Below are 17,913 nucleotides of genomic sequence, written 5' to 3' on the forward strand. Positions count from 1 at the left end.
TCCACAGACCATCGTCGGGGCGCCGCAAGAAATCGTGGAATAAATAAATAAATATTTTGAAATACCACAAACAATGCCAAATAGCCCTCGAAATATCACGGGAATTTTTGTCTGGCAATTCTCAATACTGGAATAATCTTCATACGCTATCAACTGCCTCTTTGTTTTGTTTTGGTCAGTTCGTATCTAAGATTATATTTAGTTGTATTGTGCCTGCCTTTCTGCTTCCCAGAATTCTCTGCTGACATATATACATATAACAGCTCTTTACAAATACATTTTCTTGACAATAATTTAGCAGTAAGTGAATTGCACTCCTTGCTGTCAATTGTTTCTTCCCAAACAAACGTTTTCATAGGTAGGGGTTCCTCGGGATATGAAAAATTATTTTAGGGATTCCTCCATGGGAGAAAGGTTGGTCATCACTGCTTTAGAGACAAACAAATATATCACAAGCTTGAGCTGGGATGTTAGTGTAGCAGGAGGATCAATGGGAGTCTTAGGGTAAGTCTAGACTACAGGGTTTTGTCGACAGAAGTTTTGTCGACAGATACTGTCGACAAAACTTCTGTCGACAAAGAGTGTCTAGACACATTCAGTTCTGTCGAAACAAGCTGCTTTGTCGACAAAACCCTGTAGTCTAGACGCAACCCTACAGGCAATAACACCTTCTGTCGACAGAACTCTGTCGACAGAAGGTGTTATGCCTTGTAAAATGAGGTTTACCAGCGTCGACAAAACTGCTGAGTTCTGTCAACGTTATGTCGACAGAACTCAGCGGTAGTGTAGACGCTGGTATAGTTTTGTCAACAAAACTCAGTAGTCTAGACACACCCATAGTGTTAGCTTGAGGAGCAGAATTAGGTCAGTGCTGAGTGCTTTGGAAACACCTCTGTCTGAGCCTTGTTGTGTGCCACCACGGCTGCGCTTTTCACAAAGGGACCAGTGATTTGGGGGAGGACTCAAGTTTTGAGGGCCACACATGGGACAACTGTAGGGTTGCCAGGTGTCCATTATTGAACCGGACAATCCGGTGTTTGTGCCTTCTGTCTGGTACAGAAATTGAGAAAATACTGGACATATTTTCCGGCGCCCGACGGACTTGCAGTGGGGGTGGATGGAGTAGCATGGGCGCCGCCCTTAAAGGGACCATGACTGCATTTCGGCAGCCCGGCACTTTTTTTTTTTTTTGCTCAACAAAATGTTCCCAGTGCTTTTTTTGGGGGGAGGGAGGGGAACGTCCAGTATTTTTGGTAAAAAAATCTGGCAACCCTAGACAACTTAAAGAAGGTGATTTCCAGAGGGTGGGTGCTCAGAAGTTTTAAAAATAACCCGTCAGGTGTCTTAAATCAGACCCCCCAAAAGCTGAAGCACCCAGAATCACCCATCAATTTGGCAGCCCTTGATCCAGGATCATATGACATAACACGTTTTCTTTCTGTATCTTCAAGGGACTGTTTTTATGGAACATGCTTTGGGGGCTGATCCTGCTTCCATGAGATGACTCACCTGAGCCAGGCCTTGTGGAGTGAGACATTATAACCACCTCAGCTCTTCAATGACATTTGGGCATTTCTGATGTCCCCAAGAAGAAGGTACTACCAATACAATAGGTGAAGTCACCCGGGCCTGACCACATCACATCGTTTCTTAGCACACTCAGCCAAAGGGGACCCAGTGGAGGGGACAAGCCCACTGTTTGATCGGCACCTGAATAGGGACTGAGAATTGCCCATTTGAAATCATGGTGTTCTGATTCACATGGGCAGCAGATGGGTCTGGGGTGGAGCATGTTCTGTACCGGTGCCTGCTTTTCTTCCTCCGCTATGGTATCAGTCTTCGTTGGAAGGACAGGTTGTTGCGATTTTTCCCAGTGCTTGCTGAACACTGAAGTCAGTGAAATCATTCTAGGGATGAATGTGGCCCTGCTTCACAGAGTTTAGAAACCAGATTGAATTGCATTGTCTATCCAGGTACAAAATACACTAGCCCATGCAACCCACTCCTAAAGCAGAACAGACAGTATTTCTTAGGAAGATTACTTCTAAGAATGGCTTTATGAAAGACGTGAGTTTTAAGGAGGGATTTGAATGGAGAGACTGGCACCGGGGAACTAGGAAATGGTTTCAAATCCAACGGGCAGCCACAAAACCATGCCAGGGTATTTTCTCCAACCATGCATCCTGATGTTAGTGAAGTCCTTGCTGTTGGAACCAGATGGGCTGGGTTTGCTGGTGTCTGGCTTGTTAGCCGTGCTTTGTGTCGGGAATACATACTGGTTAAGCACGGTTTGCTAATTACATACGCCACAGCACATTTCTCAGAAAGCTGATCAAATCTGATACAGGTTACTGCTCTTTGCGTTTTACTGAAATTGTTCCTGACAATAGTTATTACCGGGGGGCTCAAATGGGATCAGTGCTGGATTTCAGAAGGGATAAGAACCTGCACTCCCGTCGACTTTAATGGGTTTTGTCCTAGACAGCAATGCCAGAGTAGAAATAGTAACGAAGTCCTAAAGACACCTCGCTCTACACTTCCCATCCCAGCTCTTCTTTGCTTCTGGATGCTGTGGGCTGGTAACAAAAGAATAACAGTTACGGGGGAAGAAGGTGTCGACCTTCAGAACCTTAAGAACATAAGAACGGCCAGAGTGGTCAGACCAAAGGTCCATGTAGTCCCGTGTGCTGTCTGCCCACAGTGGCCAATGCCGGGTGCCCCAGAGGGAATTAACAGACCAGGGAATTATCAAGAGATCCATTCCCTGTCCCCCATTCCCAGCTTCTGACAAACAGAGATCCGGGATATCATTCCTACCCATCCTGGCTAAGAGCCATTGATGGACCTAATCTCCATTCATTTATCTAGTTCTTTTTTTGAACCCTGTTAAAGTCCTGGTCTTCACCACATCCTCTGGCAAGGAGTTCCACAGGTTGACTGTGCGCTGCGTAAAAAAATACTATGTTTTGTTTGTTTTAAACCTGCTACCTATTAATTTCATTTGGTGACCCCCTAGTTCTTATGTTCTGGGAACAGGTAAATAACTTTTCCTTATTCACTTTCTCCACACCTGTCATGATTTTATAGAGCTCTCTCATATCCTCCCTTAATCTCCTCTTTTCTAAGCTGAAAAGTCCCAGTCTGTTTAATCTCTCTTCCTATGGCACCTGTTCCAAGCCCCTAAACATTTTTGTTGCCTTTCCTGGCAGTGAAAGAAGAGACCACAAATGAGCCCCACTCCCTGCCGACATAAAGCTAAAAGTTCAGAGCGGAACTAAGGCAGAGAATGAAGTGAATTGCCCAAGGTTTTACAGAGAGCAGATTTAGACTGGCCTGCAGAGAAATTTCCCAGGAGTCTGTAGGAGTTGGAGGCTTTCCAGCTCTCCAGGGAGTAGCAAGCTAGGCCCGGATACAGCTGAGCTGTGGAGTGAAGGTTTAGCTCAGAGGGCCCATGAGATGGGGCAGAGACTTGTTGCTTTGTGTTGCTTTTTGTGTTTAAATTTAGCACATTCCTGTGCTCGGAGCTGTTGGGCTTGATCTCAGACGCTGCACTAAATTCAAACGTGATGCGGCGGAGGGCAGCGCATGTGACGATTCAATCTCTGAGGCAGCTGGGCCCACTGGAGAATCCCAATATTAGGGAGAATTTCCGATGCCTGTGTCAAAAGTAGCTCATCCTAAGACACTGCAGTTTCCCAGGGGGCCTGAGGCCTGCTCCATCTGACACCGAGATGGACCCAGGCCGTATATCGGGGATCCCTGACTCCACATCTATACTGAACAGGTGTGTTGAATGGCTTCTGACAAATCATCATTTATGGGGAAATGGCTTTTGGTTACAAACAAACATTTTAACGGAGAAAGCTGATTTTCAGTAACATTTTTCTAGTTCAACAACAACAACAACAAAACACAGCAGAAACTGCAAATTTACTAGGGAAAAAAACAACCAAACAATTTTACCAACATTTTCCAGTTCCTGATTTCATGTTGAAAAACTGACAAAAATTCAGAGGCAGTTTCCACAAAAATATAATATGAACACAAAAGGCTGTATAATTTTTTAAAATTTTCTAAACAAAAAACCTCACAAAAATTCAGTAGCATTTTTTGACTAGCATAGTACTGAACCAGGTATCTTTCTTTCTCAGGGTGCATCTACACAGCAGGACTTAACTCAAAATAAGCTACGCAAATTGAGCTACATCAATTATATAGCTTATTTTGAAATTGAAATTGGAAGCGTCTACACAGCACTTATTTCTAAATAGAGCACTCTTCCTCCGACTTTCCTTACTTCTCGTACAATGAGGGTTACAGGAGTCGGCGTAAGAAGTTCTCCAGCTTGACAGTATTTTGACATTATTTCAAAATAACTGCCTGCTGCGTGGACGCGGACTAAGTTATTTTAAAATAATGTTGCTGTGTAAACATAGTCTCAGAGTTCTCTGGCAGCCTACTGTGTATTGCTTAGCAGTGAAAGCCAATAAATATATGTTATAATCTCACTCAGATTGATTTGCGTACAGGCTTAATAAAATTTGTAGCAGCACTTTTCAGCCAGGTGGCTGATATCCTGGGCCATTCCCCATGCTCCCTTCAGGAGGTAAGCAATTACACATAAGAACGGCCATACTGGGTCAGAGCAAAGGTCCATCTAGCCCAGTATCCTCTCTACCAACAGTGGCCAATGCCAGATGCCCCAGAGGGAGGGAACACAACAGGGAATCATCATATGATCCCTCTCCTGTCATCCATTTCCAGACAAACAGAGGCTAGGGACACCATTCCAACCCATCCTGGCTAATGGCCTTTGATGGACCTAACCTCCATTAATCTATCTAGCTCTTTTTTGAACCCTGTTAAAGTCCTAGTCTTCACCAGGAGTTCCATGGATTGACTGTGCGCTAAATGAAGATACATTTCCTTTTGTTTGCTTTAAACCTGCTGCCTATTAGTTTCACTTGGTGGCCCCTAGTTTGTATATTGTGGGAATAAGTCAATAACTTTTCCTTATTCACTGTCTCCACACCAGTCATGACTTTATAGACCTCTATCATATCTCATCCCACCCCACCCCACCCCCGGTCTCCTCTTTTCTAAGCTGAAAAGTACAAGTCTTTTTAATCTCTCTTCATGTGGCAGCCGTTCCAAACCCCTAATCATTTTCGTTGTCCTTTTTTGAACCTTTTCCAATGCCAATGTATCTTTTTTGAGATGAGGCGACAACATCTATACACAATATTGAACCAACAACAGCAACTAACGGTTATGGTGAATCTCCACATTTGCACCTGCATGAGCGCGTGCGTGTGTGTGTTTGTGTGTGTCCATTAGGTTCCTGTGCAGTTTGCTGATTTCTTCTGGTAAATATTGTGAAGTCCCAGAATATTACACATTCCGAGAAATTGCTTCTTTCGCTGCTGCAAGATAGGGACTTGCTGGTGCTTAGCTCACCAGTCAATGCCCCATATTCTCCCGTTAGCAAACACCAGTTCTGTTTACACACACTAGAAACAGTGCAGTCTGGTGGATGGTGCACTAGACTAGGAACAAGGGTGCTAGACCCAGATTTCCCTGACCTACTATGTGACCATAAGCAAATCACCAGTCTTTCTGTCTTGTCTGTTTCGGTTATAAGCTCTCTGGGGCAGGGACTTTCTCTGACTGTTTAATCCTAGAACTGGAAGGTACCTCGAGAGGTCATCAAGTCCAGCCCCATGCCCCCACGGCAGGACCAAGCACCATCTAGATCATCCCTGACAGGTGTCTGTCTAATCCGCTCTTAAATATCTCCAGTGATGCAGATTCCACAACCTCCCTAGACAATTTATTCCCGTGTTTAACCGTCCTGACAGGTAAGGCAGTTTTTCCTAATGTCCAACCTAACCCTCCCTTGCTGTAATTAAGGCCATTGTTTCTTGTTCTGCCCTGGAAACAGCAGAAGTTCCAAGTGCACCACACAATGCTTACTCACTTCCCTAGAGCGGGCTACATCTTAGCAACTCTTGTGTGTGTAGAACTAGCACACAGGGTGGGTGCATGCAGGGTGTTCAGCTCTCTCCTCTCTCTTCTAAAGAAAGCCCAGAGGCAGAGCTACCATCAGACCCATAATTTAAGCTACCTCTGGGTTTATACATTGGAACTTCACTCTTGGCAGGGACATGTCAGCCTTCCATTCTGGTAATAACAAAACTAAGTAGGGTCAAAACGGATTTCATCCACAGGCACACCCAGACAAAGCTGCCTACCGTAACGTAATCAGCACCAATCACAATGTCACTTACCCAGTACTTCAGGATCAACAGATATTTCCTGGTTTGATGGAAAAGTGTTCCTAGTGTAACTGCATTATCTTGCTTAGTCCGCAGATTTGTTAGGGGATGTATGGTTTGGTTTACACCAGAGTAATAAAAATACCGCATACAAACCTGTGATTTATGAATGTGTCTGGCACCAATAGAAAGATTTTGCTATTTACATGTTTTTATGTAATCTGTCAGGTTTGCTTCAGATCCTAAATTTTGTTTCCACTTTAGCTTAATCGGTAGCAGCCTTTTACGCCTGTATATCATCTGCAGGTCATAACTGTGTTTGTTAGAGTGCCCTGATTTTATAGCTAGTAATTCTACTATAAATACGTTTCAAAGATAAATTTGAAGTTTAGAAATGAGAGTTTATCATGTCACATAAGCCAAGAACCTCACACCCCATTGATTTCAGCTGGAATTAGGGGAGGTGTGGCATGGACTTGTAGCTATATATGCACATAATTAACGTATGCAGTATCATTATAACCATGTCGTTTCCAGGATATTAGAACGGCATGATGGGTAAGGTAGCATCTTTTATTGGACCAACTTCTGTTGTTCAGAGAGACAAGCATTTGAGTTTAGGCTATGTTGGCACAACAGTTTATGTCAGCAGGTGATGTACACTCCATGCATCTGATGATGGTACCCACAAAAGATTATGCCCAAATCAATGTGTTTGTCTTTAAGGTGCCTGTGACGGGGCGAGGCATCCCCACACTGAATCCGCAGGGCCCAGCCAGAGTTACCTAGCTGCAGAGGCCCCTCCCCTGCAGCCCTACTGAGCATGCCCAGGCTGTAGCTCAACTATAAAAGTCTGGGGAAGGGCTCAGTGTGGGCTGGCAGCCGGAGGAGAAGGATCTATGAAGGAAGCTCCTGATCAGCACCAACCTGAGACCCCAGGAGAAGCCAGCGGAGACACCGTGGCATGTTGGGGCATCATAGAGGCCGCCCACCGAGGAGACGTCACCCCAGGGAGGGCAGCACATGGGAAGTAGCTCCAGTGGACCGGGCAGGAAGTGGTCCAGGGCAGGAGCGAGAGCTGCCTCTCCTGCCCCAGGAACCTCGGCGCGTTTTGGCAGGACTTCCGTGCCGAGGGAGTGGCACGCCGTCCTCTCACGCACAGGGCCCTGGGCTGGGACCCGGTGGAGTGGGGTGGGCCCGGGTCCCCCTACCGGGGGTATGGCCCCGCTATAACCCTGATTGGCCAGCGCAGACCTTGCCTAAAAGGGCTGAAGGGTATGCATGGAGAGGCATGCTGTGGCTCACCACCCTAGCAACAGCCTGGGGGAGGCTAAGGGGAGGGGGGTGAGCTCCGCATGTGGACTGGAGAGGTGCAGGCATGTGACAAACAAAGCCATATATGGAAAGGTTGAATCTGATTGGTTTAGAAGTTTGTGTTATGTAACCTGTAACCATGTGCTATAAAACAGCAAGGGGAGGGGCTCCTTGCTCGAGGGGCTCTGGCTGATTTTAGTACCAGGGGCTCTCCCTTTGTGCACATTGAATAAAGTATTGAATTGAATTGAATTGAATCGAATTGAATTGAAGACCCTTGATTCTGCCCAGCACCTGAGTCTCTGGGAACCACAAAATCCCAACAGTTTCTTGGCGCAGCGAGCAGGGTGAGAAATATCCTTCAGGATCAAGACCTACAATCAAGTTAGAGGGTGATTTTGTTCATTTTTCATTTGGTTGTGTGTCCCTGACCTGACTGGTGACTCTCACACCTTTTGTAGTAAGTGAAACTGGGTGTTGGAGAATTTAAGGGGTTTGTTGCAGTTTTGTAACATTTTGGTTGCAGTCTTAAGACACTGTACTTAGTGTGGGGGCGGGTTAAGCTGTAAGTTCCTCTGACTAAGTGTTGTTGAAGTGGGAAATCAAAGAGGCCATAAGGACCAACAGTTAATGTAGGGGCAGGTATAGCCATAAGTACCTCTAGTTAATGTGTTGGCTGGCCCAGATCTCCTAATTGGAAATTGTTATTAGTTTGTAAACAGTATTGTATTTAAAGATTTTGAGATTGGAGGCTATTTAGGTTTTAAAAAAAAGGGAAAGATGAAGGGATTTAGTGATCCACAATATGAAGAGTGTTTAATTAGTGCTTTTATCACTATTGTAGCAGTAAGTTTATTAGTTTTCTTGTTGAGATATCTTGGCTGTGTGACTGAAAGAAAGAAGGATGACCAACCCCCATTACAAGTGGGCAACACTGATTTTGTGCATAAAACACAATATTTATCAGAGGAAGACGATGTCCTCAGTGTAGATGTGAGGCTGCTGGGTATAAGATCTGCCCTGTCTCAGTATGACAAGGCATTGAAACAAGGATATCCAACACATGCTGATTACCCAACTAAACATCCATATTATGTTGCCTGTTGGTGTATGGGGTTAAAAGACAGTAAAGAGAAGGACAAAATGGCTGGCATGTGTTTAATTGTTGATTATGAACAGCTGGTTAGAAAGTGTGATATGCTAAAAGGAAGGATAGGAGAGTTAGAAGCAGAGGTAGAAAAACTGCAAACAGAAGCAAAAAACTATAAAGAAACAGCCTTGCAGGAAAAGAGATCTTGTCCCTCAGCACCTTTGGACCCTACATGTGGTATGTGGGGATATCAGTCTGGTTTTATGGCTCCAGTGAGAGTGCACACTGTCCCTAATCCTAATCAAGGGGAAGGGGACCCTGCTACTGTGAGTCGCCTAGAGCACACTCCTATGAGTCCATCTGACTTGCGGAGCATGTTAAAAGAATTGTCATCTTTGCAGCTTAATAACCCAAACCTACCCTTCTGGGAAAAGATGCAGGAGTGGATGGTAGTGGGAGGCCTGCATGCTTTTGATGTTTTCACCATGGTAAAAGCAAAATGTCCTGGCACAGCCTGGAGTAGAATTGCTGGTGGCTTTAATAACTCTGCATGGGCAACTGCTATTTTTGCCTCCTCAGCTGATATGGAGACTGCAGTGCGGAATTTCCGACAAGCTGTAACAGTGGCTTTGGGGCCAGGTACTAACTTGTACTCATTATATGCAAACCGAAAACAGCGTCCAAATGAGCCATTTGAGAAATATGTGGAAGACAAGTTTGAGTTATATCAACAGTATGGGGGGCAACAGAATGCTACTCGTGAAGATGCTGTATTCATAGAGGGGGTACTTGATGGGGTATGTGGCCCTTATAAGGCAGCCCTGAAAACTGGCTTTCAGCCTCCGGGTTATGCTGAATTATTAACTTGGGCTTCAAACATTAGCAAACACAGTCAGGAACCGGATACAGGAGGAAAGGTGCACAGAATGCAAACCCGAGGACAGAAAGGAAAAGGGAAACTGAACATGAGTTTAGAAGATAACTTTGTTGCTGCAGTTAAAGCAGCAAATGTAGGAGGTGGTAATTGTAGTAACTGTGGAATGTTGGGCCATAACAAAAAGGAATGTTATAAGAAAGGGGGTGGAAGAGCTGATCGGTGTATGAAGTGTGACCAGACAGGGCATTGGTCCAAGAATTGCCCTAGTAACAAGGGTAAAGACCCTCTTGAGACTATGTCTCGGGACCAATTACTACAAATCCTCAACTCCATGAAAAAATCTCCTGATTAGGGGCTTTCGGCCCCCATTGCAGTGGGCCAGTATGGTTCATCTGCACGTCCGTATCTAAATGCTAGGATTGGGGGCATGTCGTGTAAAATCCTTATAGATACGGGAGCTTCAGTATCCATTACTGATATTCCAGGATTACCTTTGACTTCTAAATTTACTACTTTAACAGGGTTGGGGGGAGCAAGTATGAAAGCATATCTGACAAAGCCCCTTTTAATCGAGACAGAAGAACGTTTTTGGATGGGGCGATTTTATTATGCACCAATACAAGCTGAAGGTACAATAATGGGAATTGACATGTTACGAAAATTGGGATGTCATTTGAATCTGGGTGAGTCACCTTCATTGCAAATACCATCTCAAAAGTCAAGTGCTAATGTGCCTCTGATCTATTCTTCTCCAGGTGAACGTGTGTGTGTTGTGCAGGTGCTCCCTGAGCTGCCAGGACCAGAGGGAGTGTGGGCAGCCGATAAACTCGACTGTGGTTTGATGAATGTCCCACCAGTGGTGATTACAGGAAACCCTCCCCCTCCCGCACGTCCCTATCCAATTAAGCCAGAGGCCCTGACAGCAGTAGAAAGTACAGTCAAAGAGTTGTTAAAGAGAGGAGTTGTAAAAGAAATACAGTCAAAATGTAATTCACCTGTCTGGCCTGTTAAGAAGCCAGATGGATCATGGCGGCTTACCATTGATTATCGAAATATTAACATACATGCAGACAGACTCACCCCCCTAGTTGCAGACCCTAGTACTATTCTTTCTACTGTACCTAGTGATCACGTAATGTTTACAGCCTTGGACATCAGCAATGGTTTTTGGTCTGTTCCTGTGCACCCTGACAGTCAATTTTGGTTTGCATTTACTGTTAAAGGGAAGCAATATACTTTTACTCGCCTAAGCCAGGGTTTTCATAACTCACCTACTTTGTTTCATAGAGCATTAGCTGATGTGCTGGCAAAGCTGCCAGACATGGCTTCTTGTGTTGTACAGTATGTTGATGATCTTCTTATCTCCTCACCAGATCGCCAAACGCACATGAAAGACTTAGAAGTGATCCTGCAGCACTTGGCAGACAGTGGGGTAAAATGTAATGCTAGAAAGGCTCAGATTGCAAAGGGGGAAGTATCATATCTGGGGTACCTAATATCCAAAGGGTACAAGCGTTTAACTGTTGACCGCACTGAGGCAATTAATGCATGCCCACGACCAACTACGGTCAGGGGAGTTAGGAAAGTGTTGGGGCTATTCAATTTCTGCCGAACTCAAATCCCCAATTATTCAAGGATTGTCCAGCCTCTTAATAATCTCCTGAAGGGTGCTGGTGGACCACATGAGGCAATTGAATGGACACTTGACTGTGAACAGGCATTTACCACATTGAAAAAAAGGCTAAGTACTGCCCCAGGGTTGGGACTTCCTAATCCATTAATGCCTTTTACATTGTACATGCATGTCAGTGAGGGACATATGGCAGCAGTATTAATGCAAAAACATGGGGATAAACAGCGCCCAGTAGCATACTACTCTTCTAAACTAGATGCTGTCGCTCAAGCAATGCCACCATGCCTTCAGGCAGTGGAAGGAGCTTCTATGGCCCTAAATCAGGCCACACCACTTATTGGTTCACAGGATGTAAATATTGTTGTACCTCACGCTGTGCTTGCTATTTTATCAGGGAAGAAATCCTCAGCAGTCCATGTAGCAAGATGGACTCGATGGGAAACGAGCTTGCTAATGCCTTCGGTACATCTGCAAAGAGCATCATCGTTAAACCCTGCTACCCTCATGCCTACCCCAGATGAGGGACACCCACATCATTGTTGCCTTGAGGAAGAGCCCATGGACGTTCCATTGGTAAAAGAAACTGAAATACCTGGTGCCCCTTGCCTATATGTGGATGGTTCTTCCTTCTATGTGGATGGCAAGCGACACACAGGATGGGCCGTTTGTACTCAAGATGGACAGCTGGTGGCACACGGCAGTTTGCCTGGGGCATCTGCACAAGTAGCAGAACTGCAGGCATTAGTTGCAGCATGTGAAGCTGCGAAAGGTCATGCTGTAAACATATATACTGATTCTAGATATGCGTTTGGGGTTGTACATGATTATGTTAACTTGTGGGTAAATCGGGGATTCCTGACGAGTACAGGATCCCCAATACAAAATGGGGGAATAGTGGAGAAACTTCATGAAGCCATGCAGAAACCTACTGAATTAGCAGTGATAAAAGTGAGGGCCCACACAAAAGGGACAGACCCTCATAGTAAGGGGAACCGAAGGGCAGACGAACTAGCTAAACGAGCAGCAGTGGAAGGTAAAGAGATGCAATTGATTGCTGCAACACAGCCTCTCATAAAAACCCCAAACTTTTTTGAATTACAGGACATCCAACACTCTGCACCAAGGGCAGAAAAGTGGTTATGGATGGATAATGGGGGAAAACTGTGTGATGATAACACTTGGAGAGGCCCAGGAAACACATTAGTGTTACCAAATGTGCTGATGGGAACTATGATACAAATATATCACATGTTGGGACATGATGGAGCACGGAGGGTGATCCACCGGATGTCAGACACCTGGTGGCATCCTAAGCTTAATGCAAATGTGCATGATTATGTGAGGAGGTGTGTAACATGTGCTCAATGTAATTCTGCTCCCACAGTGAAAGTGAGAATGCGACATCAGCCAAGACCAACACAGCCCTTCACACAGTTACAAGTAGATTTCATTGGACCCCTGCCAAGGTGCAGAGGGAAAGAATATGTTCTCGTGATCGTGGATCACTTTACTAAGTGGGTAGAAGCTTTCCCAGTGGCCAAGGCCACTGCATCTGATGTAGCTAAAATATTGATGACTGAAATAATTCCCCGATGGGGATTTCCATGCTTCATTGATAGTGACCAAGGTACCCACTTTACAGGGAAGGTGATGAAAACAGTATGCATGTCACTGGGGATCAAACAGAAATTCCACTGTCCCTACCATCCCCAGAGTTCGGGATTAGTAGAAAGAGCTAACCGAACCATTAAAAACAAACTAACCAAACAGATGTTTTCTGCTACAGGGAAAGATTGGGTCACCAATTTACCAGTGGTTCTCATGTCTATGAGATCCAGTCCTACTAATCTACATTCCTTATCTCCTTTTGAAATGCTGACAGGGCGGGCGATGAGGATGCCAGGAAATCTGTGCATTGGAGCGGGGGAGTTGTATGTCATGGGTGACCAGCTTGTTGAATATTGCAAATTGTTATCTCAGTGTGTCTCACAGGACCCCCGAACTGAACCAGACCCAAAGGCTAGTGAAGAGGACACATGTGAGGTGCAGCCCGGTGATCAAGTACTGGTGAAAGCCTATAGAAAACGAACCTTTGAACCAGCCTGGACTGGACCTCACATGGTTCTTCTGGTAACTCCTTCAGCGGCCCGGGTCACTGGAATTCCAGTTTGGGTGCACCTGTCACGAGTAAAAGTATACAAGGGTGACACTCAACATAGGGCACAATAATCTCTGTTTACCCTATGGACGCCTTGAGGGCCATTCTCAGTATTGTTAAGTGTTTTATTGATGTAGTCACCTGGGGAGGAGCCACTGGATCAGTTGTAAATGCCATTACTCAAGCTATCAAATCTCATAATAGGGACTGGGTTGAAAATTTGTTAGTAGCAGGGATGACAGTTTATTGTGGTGAGAATAGGGCTCATGTCTAATTAATTAGATATCACCTTAACTCAGCAACATAGTTGGTTAGGTCCTCACTGTTGTACTCAGCCATCTATTAAAAACTACTAAAATGTCTGAGCAAGCATTGGTCTGGAATGGTGTTATCATACTGGCATGGTGTTAACATGAAAGTTGTAGCCCTGATAGGAGACTTGCTCGTGTCACAGGTGCCCTGTTGGGTGAGAGCCGCAGTTCTCAAAGACTGAATGTCTTCACCTTGCATGATGGCAGAGGAGTGGTCTCTATTGATAATGGGCATTTTGGAATGATTATTCCATCTTTGGAGAGGTGTTAATTCCTGTGGGTTGGTCTCCTGGATTGGAGGCTCAGCCCTTCCACCCACTCCCATTCTCATGTCATAGACACCAGTGTAGCTGAGTATGTAATAATGGCTGGAGATAATTATATAGCTTTCCCATGGGACCAATGTTCCATCCTGGGAGGATGGGTTTTGCATATAAGAAACATGGAGTCAGGACAAGCCCTATCTCAAATGTTGGGACCTGACTTAATGGTGCATGTAATGTTTAATTTACTGGATGATATAACAGTGAAGAAAGACTCCACTACCTGGTGTGGATTTGGGTATTTAGCTTTGGAAAGTAAGCCTGGCTTGAACATCTCGTACTTCCTATTGTGGAAGATATTATGAAAGAAGTGGTAAGGCAATTACAGTGATTCCGTGGATAGAAGAGTTTGCTATTGTGGGGACAGAGATTCCCTGGGGATGGATTTCAGTTGTGTTTTCGCAATGGATATGGGGACTTACTTTTAGTGTAGATACCATTATGTATTAAAGGTTGAATGTATTGTTTAATTCTGTTACCAAAACTGCAATTAATTAAGTGTTGATAAGGTCAATTATAGCTCCTAATAAATACAAGGAAGTGGTGTTAGTGGGGTCTAAGAATTGTTCTTAGCCCCAAAACCAAATGGGGGAGCTGAAGGGTATGCATGGAGAGGCATGCTGTGGCTCACCACCCTAGCAACAGCCTGGGGGAGGCTAAGGGGAGGGGGGTGAGCTCCGCATGTGGACTGGAGAGGTGCAGGCATGTGACAAACAAAGCCATATATGGAAAGGTTGAATCTGATTGGTTTAGAAGTTTGTGTTATGTAACCTGTAACCATGTGCTATAAAACAGCAAGGGGAGGGGCTCCTTGCTCGAGGGGCTCTGGCTGATTTTAGTACCAGGGGCTCTCCCTTTGTGCACATTGAATAAAGTATTGAATTGAATTGAATTGAATCGAATTGAATTGAAGACCCTTGATTCTGCCCAGCACCTGAGTCTCTGGGAACCACAAAATCCCAACAGGGCCATGCTTCGAGACTGTGTTTAGGGACTCAGGCCGGAGGGCCTTGTCTTAAAGGGTCATCCTTTGAGACTGTGTTTATTGACGTAGGCCCGTGGACCAGGTTCTAGAGGGGTAGAAGGTATCTGGGTTCATGGACTCGGGGCCCCTCCCTGTCCACCAGTGGGGGCAGGTGGAAGTGCCCCACCACAGTGCCATGGGACTCCCTGTTGCTTTAGTGTAATTCAAGTTGCTTAGGTGTGTGACTAAACCCTCTTGCCCCCGAGTAACTAAGTTACACCAACATAAACGTTTGCGTGCACAGCTCCATGTCAGTGGGAAAGCTTTCCCCGCTGACATAGTTTCCGCTATTCTCAGATGTGGGGTTTTTATGCCAACAGGAGAGCCCTCTTCTTGTCAGTCTTCCCCGTGCCATTTCTCTGTTGTTGCTTGGTTTGGGATTTGAACCTGCAGTGCGTTGTTGGTGCTATGTGGAATCACGGTTCATCTGCAACAGGAGATTATCAAAGAAAGCCACTAGAAACCATAGACACAAACAAGCTTCCACATAGATTGTGTTTCAGCTTTGTCTTTTTTTTTTTTTTTTAAACCAGAGTAAAGGATGTCTGACATCTTGTCGACACTGCCTCGCAGTTCAGGCTATGGGAGCATGTATAGCAGTACCCATCCAACTGCTATGCGGTAGCTCCCTAGAGTGGACATTGCAGGCGCAAACTAGAAGTCTCCTAGTTCGTAGTCAAGTAATCCTCTTCAAACAGTATACACGTGCCCTGAAACTCTATAAATCGCATGGAAACCTCTCCTGATAGGATTTTACAAGTCAACATATGAGTAAACTCAGTAATTCATGAAATAGAATCCATAATGTACAAGTGGTCATCTAGCACAATAGCAGACTTGTGATGTATTCAGAGACACTAATACAAATCTAAAATCGTGGGAGCCACTGAGGTTGCATTAAAAGCTCTTAGTACGTTTTGCAAATCAGTTATTATTAAATTGTATCCCAGTGAAGGACTTGTGATGTGATCTCAGAACAATTAGGTACTGATGTACTAACAGGAGTATCATAATTTCCAGAGCTTGACAGGTCTCTTGTTCTACTGTATGCAAACCATCACTTCAGGCCAAGGTTGACTGGGGTGGGGGGCATGGAAGGTGCTTTTCAAAAGCAGGTTAACCGATATGATCTGAAACACCAAACTGTGTCCACACTACAACAAGTTCTACATGAAAAAGTTAGATCAACCCAGCTACATTGCTCAGGGTTATGAACATTTTACAAGCCAGAGGGTATGTCTACACTACCCCGCTAGTTCGAACTAGCGGGGTAGTGTATGCATACCGCACTTGCTAATGAAGCCCGGGATTTGAATTTCCCGGGCTTCATTAGCATAAGCGGGGAGCCGCCATTTTTAAATCCCCGCTGCTTCGAACCCCGTGCAGCGCGGCTACACAGGGCTCGAACTAGGTAGTGTACCGGTAGTTCGGAATAGGCACCCTAGTCCGAACTACCTAGTTCGAGCCCCGTGTAGCCGCGCTGCACGGGGTTTGAACCAGCGGGGATTTAAAAATGGCGGCTCCCCGCTTATGCTAATGAAGCCCGGGAAATTCAAATCCCGGGCTTCATTAGCAAGTGCGGTATGCATACATTACCCTCCTAGTTCGAACTAGGAGGGTAGTGTAGACATACCCTGAGTGACATAGTTAAGCCGACTTAATCACTGGTGTAGACAGAGCTGGGTTGATGTGAGCATTTGAAAGACTATAGTTTTGCTGCTGCAATAGTTTAAATGCAGACATATATGGCTATGGCTACACTGCAGCTCTTTTCCAGGATACCGGAGACATTGTGAGGCAGAGAGTGGCTGCCCTCCGGTACAGAGAGTTTAGTGCTTCTTATTGGTTGTGGCTAGCCCCACCCTGTTCCCCATGCAGGAATCACCTGGTTCTGCACATTCCCTCTGAAGCGCCTGGCATTGACCGCTCTTGGCAGACAGGATACTGGGCTAGATGGACCAAGCGTCTGGCCCAGTGTGGCTTTTCTTGTGGTGTCTATGGATAAAACAAATCTGGTGCTTGGGCTACTGGCCCTAAGAGATCCAGAGAGAACCCATCTTTGTAAGTCACCAGATGTACAAAACAAAGAGGAAAGCCATCGGACCAGTTAGAATTTATTTCTTTTGATGTATAACTACATTAAAAAGCCCCCTCACCTGTTAGTCTGAGCACTTTTACATTCTTTGAAATGCAGATCCACAGCTGTACTGCAACCCAAGAGATGGGGGCTTTCTCCACCAAAACTCTTGTCCCTTCTAAACAAGTAGCTTATTAATCCTTCCCGCATGCTCTGAAGCTTGGTCCTGCCATGAGGGCAGGGGACTGGACTTGATGATGTCTTGAGGTCCCTTCCAGTTCTAGGATTCTATGTAGTGAAAAAAATCAATTGACTCAGCTCTACTCAGCCCTGAGACAGACCAGCGCTAGGAGTGAGCTCCACAGCCTGCGTAAACTTTAGGCCTTCACTTCTCTGCTGTCTGCCAACACGGGGAAGTGACATGTTGTCCTGCGCTGCTGGCCGAGGACTTTGTGCTGTGGAGACTCTGAGGAGCTGGATTCACATCCACTTGCTTCGTACAAGCCATCACACAGCCCACAAACAGTCCCAGCCTTTCATCGCCGCCTCCCTGGGCTGGGTTTGAGCTTGTAACGTGGAAAGGAAAACTTCAGCAGTGAACTGATCGCAGGGCAGCAGCGCAGGAGAGATGACAGGGGTGGAAATGAGGAAAAAGGAGAAGGCGCTGTCTGTGATCAAACAGACCCGCTCACCCATGAATTTTTCATGGGAACAACCAACAGAGCACTAAACTCACGCAGCAGCTCCTAGAGCGCTGGCTGCTAACAGACACACAGGGAAGCCTTCCTTTCAGCCCCACGTGGCAGGCCGTGATGCTGACAAGCCGTCTTC

Source organism: Pelodiscus sinensis, chromosome 3 (genome assembly GCF_052426305.1).
Source record: "Pelodiscus sinensis isolate ZL-2025 chromosome 3, ASM5242630v1, whole genome shotgun sequence".
NCBI lineage: Eukaryota > Metazoa > Chordata > Testudines > Trionychidae > Pelodiscus > Pelodiscus sinensis.